Here is a 6,088-nt window from a genome sequence, read left to right as displayed (position 1 = left end):
GTGAGGTTTGGAGTCATATTAAGATGTTCAGGTGTAATGGAAGCTAAGCTGGGGTGGTTGGTCAAGGAGGAGAGCTGGACCAGGCCTCCTGCATGGTCAGGGGACAGTGGGCACCACACACCCACAGTGCCATGGGCCTCATGCTGCTCTTTTCTCTCCTGGGACAAAACTCCCTGCTCAAACCCCATGGTGGGACAGGCTGGCCTGCTCTTCCTCCCCTTCCTCCTCTTCCTCCTGGGATGCTGCTGGTTGCCATGGCAAGTTGACAGGCAGCAGGAGCAGCAGCAGCTGCCCATCCTCACCAGAGCCTCCTGCAGCCACCCAGGACTCCCAGTGGAAGCAACAGTCACCCCACACAGACCATCATGTACCTGTCCTCCTACCCTGCTGCACCTCTCCTCAAAGCCAGCTTGCTCTCCTCCACCCCTTCTCCTGTCTTCTCCCCTTTCCTGCAGACCCCAATTAATCCTGGGTGACATTTTCCTGGAGCTGTGTCAGGAATGAGCTGTGCCCTCCTGTCCTGGCAGGTCTCTTTCCCATCTCCAACCTTGCCTCACACACTGCAGAGTCCCAGCCAGCACTCCTTCTCTCCCAGAGCTTTTGTCCCTGCCCCCTTTGTAGTCTGTCTCCTCCGTGCCAAGCTGCCAGTGCTGGGTGGGCTTGTCGACAGTTGGACTTGATGATTTTAATCATCTCTTCCAACCTTAATGATCCTGTTGTCCACAAAAAATCTGGTTTGTAACCCAGTGTGCAACCAGGCAATATTCCACTATTCTATAATATCAGCAGTGTTCAGTGCCATGGGATGGGACATGCACATCCTGATGCAATCAGAATTCAGGCACCAAAAGAAAAGCCCATTAAAATCCAGAGCCCAAACCTCCTTCTTGCCTCCGCAGCAAAGTTAGTTCAGTGCTTCCCTTTGTGCTGCTTATTTTGGGTATAGAGCAGCTCCAAATACCTTCAATAGGGCTTCTCTGCTCTGCTGTGTGGGTAATCTTCTCTCTTAAAGCAGCCCTGATGATATGCTTAGAGAAGAGGCTGGAAAAGCCCAAGGGACACCACGATTCTCTGCAGAAGAATCTGGGAAGAGCTGGGGTTTTGAAACTGAGAACAAAGTGCAGAAGTATCACTGCTTGGACGTACAAAACCCCTCAGAGCAGTAATGATGTGCCTGGGGAGCTGGGGCCACTGCAGGCACGTCTGGGAGGGGGACAGGATGGGTGGGAAGGAGGGGAGCTGGTACAGCACTGCTCCAGGGGAGCACTGTCCTGCTGGAGGCTCTTCAGGGCTCCAAAATGCAGGTGGCAGCCCCAGTGCTACATCTGCAGGAGTCAGCTCGGGCCAGATGTGACCATCCCACCCGTGTTCTCCAGGTCCTGGCTGCTCACTGCTCTCCAGTCCTTTCCAATTCCACATTAACTGGGCCAGTGCACAGCAATTTAGAACCCACCAGGCCATGGAAGGTCCACGTGGGTCTTGGCCAGCCTCATTTCACACTCCAGGCACAGGGATATGATGAGCTGCCTCCTCTCTCACCTTTCAGATCCTTCTGGGTCCATAAGGACCTGAGGGAGTGGAAAAGACCCAACTCTTCATCAAGGTCAGCCCCTGCCCAGGTGCTTTTCTGTACCAGAGCCTTTGAGTCCTTTTTGTGAGGTGTTTTTAGGCAGTGTGAGGGGTGAGGGTGAGCAGGGGGTACATGGGCAGCACAAGAGCTCCACACATGACCTGATGGGCTGGAGGGAACCATGCAACAGGGCATTGAAACGTGTCCAGACCTTCCTCAGGCCCTTCTCCACCTTTGGCCCTCGATCTCTGGTGCACATTCCCTCCCCAGCCTTGATGAGGAGGTGCCCAATTAACAGGAACAGCTTTGCAGTGGGAAGCACTGGGCTGGGACTCCCAGCTGGTTTCACAAATCCATCAGTGGGTAATGGCCCAGTCTGAGCACTCCGGGGGGAGCCAGGAGCCCTGAGCCACAGGCTCTGTGGTTTGTTATGGTCCCCTGAACCCCCAGCCCACCCCAAGTGCCACCCTCTGTGCCAGGGGCATTCCTGCTGGGAAGCAGTGATGCTGCACGCTGGTTTCTCCAGGAGCTTTGCAGAGACCCCCCTCGCACAGGATTTTCTGGAGTGATGAGGAATAAAATCCATCTATTCCTGGTGGTCATTTCGACTGAGCACGCTGTGGGGCACACTTGGTCTGAGGCTGATGATCAGGTGTACCCCAGTCCTTGGCAAGCAGCAGCTCTTCCTGAGGAGGGTTTGTGCTGAGAACAGTAAAAGCTGTGCAGGAGCCTCCCCAGGGTCACTGTGCTCACCAGAGCTGGGGCTGGGAAGGGCAGTGCTGGCCAGTTTGGGGCAGGAGGCACAGAAAAAGGGAGCACCTGCAGTCAGAGACCTGGCAGCAGCGTGCAGGTCTTGGGGTAGTACCCCAAATATTTGGTACCTGGCTCAGTGGAGACCTGACCATGCTCCTGGAGCCTTCAGCCCTGTGACAGCAGTGTCCTGCTGCCACCCCAGCGCTGGCTGCAGCGAGGAGCCCTGCAGGGGCTCTCTGGATGCCACCTGGCAGGATGGAGCCCACGGCTGGGCTGGGGTTTGGCACGACCCAGGCCTCTTGCAGCGCTGTGGTCTGTTCCACCACGGAGCACCCCGGGCTCCCAAACAGAGCTCGGCATCACCTCCCCTCCCTGCTCTGCCCCCTCCTTCCTGTCATTCCGTGACATAATGGAATCAAATTAAAGCCCCATTTACCAGTTTTATTGCCTATTATTTATAATACTCCAGCTCCAAAGTGCTGTTTTATAGAGTGCTTAAGCTGCCATTGCTGGATAGAGTTTGCCATAAATGTCTCCACAAGCACAGAACATAATGTCCTTGTGTCGTGCAGGAAAAGGAAAGAGATTATTCTCAATTATTTCATATAGTCTGTTTTATTGTCTTATTGTAATAAACTGTCATACCCTACAACACTTTAAAATCAATAGTTTGCATTAAAAGTAATGAAAAGTAGTTATTAATCCTGCTTAGTGCTTCCGCTCTTCCGCTCACCGCGAGCCCCTGGAACGGGGAGCGGGTGATAATTATTCATTTCCGATCAATAGGAACATTTCCCAGTGCTCCTCTGTGAGCCTCTGCTCTCGCAGCCCTGCAAGGTAATGACATGGGAGGGCAGGGGTGGATAGCTGTGCCTCAGTTTCCCCCATCCCCCATGGCCGTGAGACAGGAGGGTTTTTGTTGGAATCTGTGATATTGATGATTCCCAGATTGTAGAAAGTCTCTGTCCTTCTGCCCCACTGCCAAAGCAGAAGCCATAATTGGTCTGTGCTGGTTCCAAGGTTGTTTATTCTGTTTATCTCTAACATGTTCTGCTGCCCTGCCGCAGCTCTGTCCTGCAGGGCAGCGTGTGGGGCTCTGCCCTCAGTGGGATGGTACAAACATTAAATACCACAAACTACCTGTGCTGGATTTACAATAACGTGCCAATATCTGTCACCTACGTTGAACAGTGTGTCCCCAGCCTGAACCAACAGAAAAATGCCAACACCACAGTGAAACATGGAGGGCATGAAGAAGGAGGAAAAGGACAAGGCACACCCAATTTCCTCCATCTTGTCCCCTTTGGACCCCTAATCTAGAATCCTAAAATTTTACTTTTGCACCCGTGCCACACTTAATTATTACTTATATCAAACACTCAGAGCTGGTAATTCATCCTGTAAGATTGAAAACTCTTTTCCATGGGCAGAGATCACAGACAGTGTCTCTGGGGGCTCTGTCCAGGGGGGTTCCTGACCCCTGCCAGGGTCCCAGACCTGCCAGGACAGCCAGAGGGAAGCCCTGAACTCCCACAGGTTTTGTTTGAGAGACAAGCCCGGGTTTAAATCTGACCAGGGGGATTAGGGAGTTTTGTTTTGTCTCCCTGAGAGCTGACAGATTTATGGCACACCAGGGATTTTTTCAAACACAAATCAGATCTGTTGGCTCATGACAGGTTTTTGCTCATCCCTGGGCTAACTCAGTTAGCATCAGGCTCTTCTCACTGACCAGCTGTGCATCCCAGACATTTCCCCAGCCGGGCATCTCACCCAGCAGTGCCAGCTCACAGCCCCAGCGGGGAGGGATGTGCCCCAAAACAGAGTCCAGTGGCACTGGGTGTGTGGTGGAGTCAATTAATTTACTGCCTGTGCTCTCAGCATGATACCAAAGGCCCTGCAGAGATTTAGGGTGATCCTGGAGCCCTCACCCCAATGGAAAGGTAGGAAGCACACCCAGCTTCTCGCCAGCACTGAAAAACATCTAAACAGCCACCAGCAGCTGTTTCCAAACCTAGGTCTCTCCAGCACCTGATAATCCTTCAAATCTTGGATTTATGCAGAGCTCTGAGGCATAGAATTTACCTTCTTCAGGAACAATCCACCAAGCCACATCCTCTGTCCATGGTGTTCCCTTCTCCCATTCCTCTGGGACATGTAACAGCCAGGCAAGGCACAGTTAGGCAAACACACATGGTTTTGCTGGTGCTGGTGGGCAAAACATGATGAATTGTGAGAAAAAAATTGAGCTGGATTCAGGTTTCTTTGGGATCCTGCAGTGAGGCATGCAAATCCCATACTAGCTGGGCCAGATGAACCAAATTTGACCTTATTCACATCACTCTCTTTGCTTTACGACCCCCCCACCCCCCCCCAATACTGCCTGGGACATGGGAGTTGCTTCATGGATAATTGTTGTTGTTGCCAAAAAGGGACATGGAAGCCACGGTGCAATTGGTACTTTGGAAAAGCAAAGTGGCCTCTTCCCAAGGACATGCTTTTGGGGTCACAGCTCACTGCAGGCATGGTAGAATGCAGCAAAATAAAAATAATTTGCATTTTCTAAAACCTGAATTTTGTAAAACCAAGGTGATTAGGTTGTGATTGCTTTTCCCCAGTGTCCTGCTCCAGGCTGGGGCTGTGCTGGTACACGTGGCACAGATGGGAGCAGCTGCTGAATTTCAGCTGGGGAAGGATAGAGAGAGCAAACAAAGGATGAAGAAGCACATGAAGCATCAGGGCCATTCCTTTATATTCACTGTTCTTTAATCATATTTCAAAATAATAATATTTTAATTTTTTTTTTTCAATGGGAATGCCCAGTCGTTTGGACTGACTCTGCCTTGGATTCAATACAATTGTAATAAAAAGAGTGCAGTAGCACATTAATTATCTTGATAAACATCAAAATCACCCCTCCACCTGCACACACAGGATTGTTATCAATATCAGAGCAGAGTTTCTTCACTGCTGCCACCTGTGATAGCCGAGAAACAGAACAAAATACTAGCAAAGCCCAGGAAGAGTTATCAGTGCCTGATCACACCTCAGGAGATTTTATTTTTATTTTTAATAAAGTCTATCTTCCCTCCTGTTTGTCAGAAGCACTTGGCTTTAAATGTTGCATGAGCAGAAGCAGGAATTGCGTGTCTGCGTTCACTCAGGGAAGAAGGTGTAAGCAGCCACGTCCACTCCTGCCAGACCAAGATCTCAAAGCAGTTAAAAACATCCTTACCCCAGCCAGGAGGCTCCATTTCTGAGGCACCCACTCTGCAAATCTGCAGAGCCACAGGTAGCAGGGGCAGGAGTTGGAGCAGGCTCCTGGAGCTCAGCAGAGCTGACTCTGCCCCAGCGTGCACAGGGGAGAGGCTGAAGGAGGAATAACATTAAACCTCCAAAGAATGACTTCCCAGAAAGGTAAAACACCCTCTGTGCACACTGCTTCTCTTTAGCTGTCAAGTGCAGAGAGAGGTGTCTAATTTAGGGGTCTTTTTCATCTGATGATGCCATTCTAAGTGTTCCTAATTTCTGTATGTCTCTGGCAGAGCCAGGAATAAACCTCCAAAGTCAGTGACCCTTTCTTGCTCTGCAGGCACCTCTGGAAGGACACTGGGGAGCAGCCAGGCACAATGGGGAGCTCTACAAATGCTGTTTTCACTTGTTCTCTAGTGGTTGACCCAGTCACTCCTCAGCTCTCACTGCTTTTCTCACACTCTTCTGCACTGGAATCTCATTTTCCAGTGTCCACGGCTGACACTACATCTCTGC

The 6,088-nt window shown here is 51.0% G+C and overlaps 1 long non-coding RNA gene across 1 annotated transcript; it reads right to left on the bottom strand.

Annotated features, from left to right (window-relative positions):
- Positions 1-2,934: 2,934 nt before the first annotated feature.
- On the bottom strand, positions 2,935-5,696 carry LOC140685236 (uncharacterized). The gene is made up of 3 exons (XR_012058537.1): positions 5,556-5,696; positions 4,406-4,528; positions 2,935-3,153 (listed from the first exon to the last, which is right to left on the bottom strand). It is a non-coding gene; the product is annotated as an uncharacterized lncRNA (long non-coding RNA).
- Between the last annotated feature and the right edge of the window lie 392 nt (positions 5,697-6,088).

The sequence above is a fragment of the Taeniopygia guttata genome, chromosome 17 (assembly GCF_048771995.1).
Source record: "Taeniopygia guttata chromosome 17, bTaeGut7.mat, whole genome shotgun sequence".
Classification (NCBI taxonomy): Eukaryota; Metazoa; Chordata; class Aves; order Passeriformes; family Estrildidae; genus Taeniopygia; species Taeniopygia guttata.
Note: the sequence above shows the minus strand (reverse complement) of the source record. Positions and strands in the feature narration are given on the sequence as shown.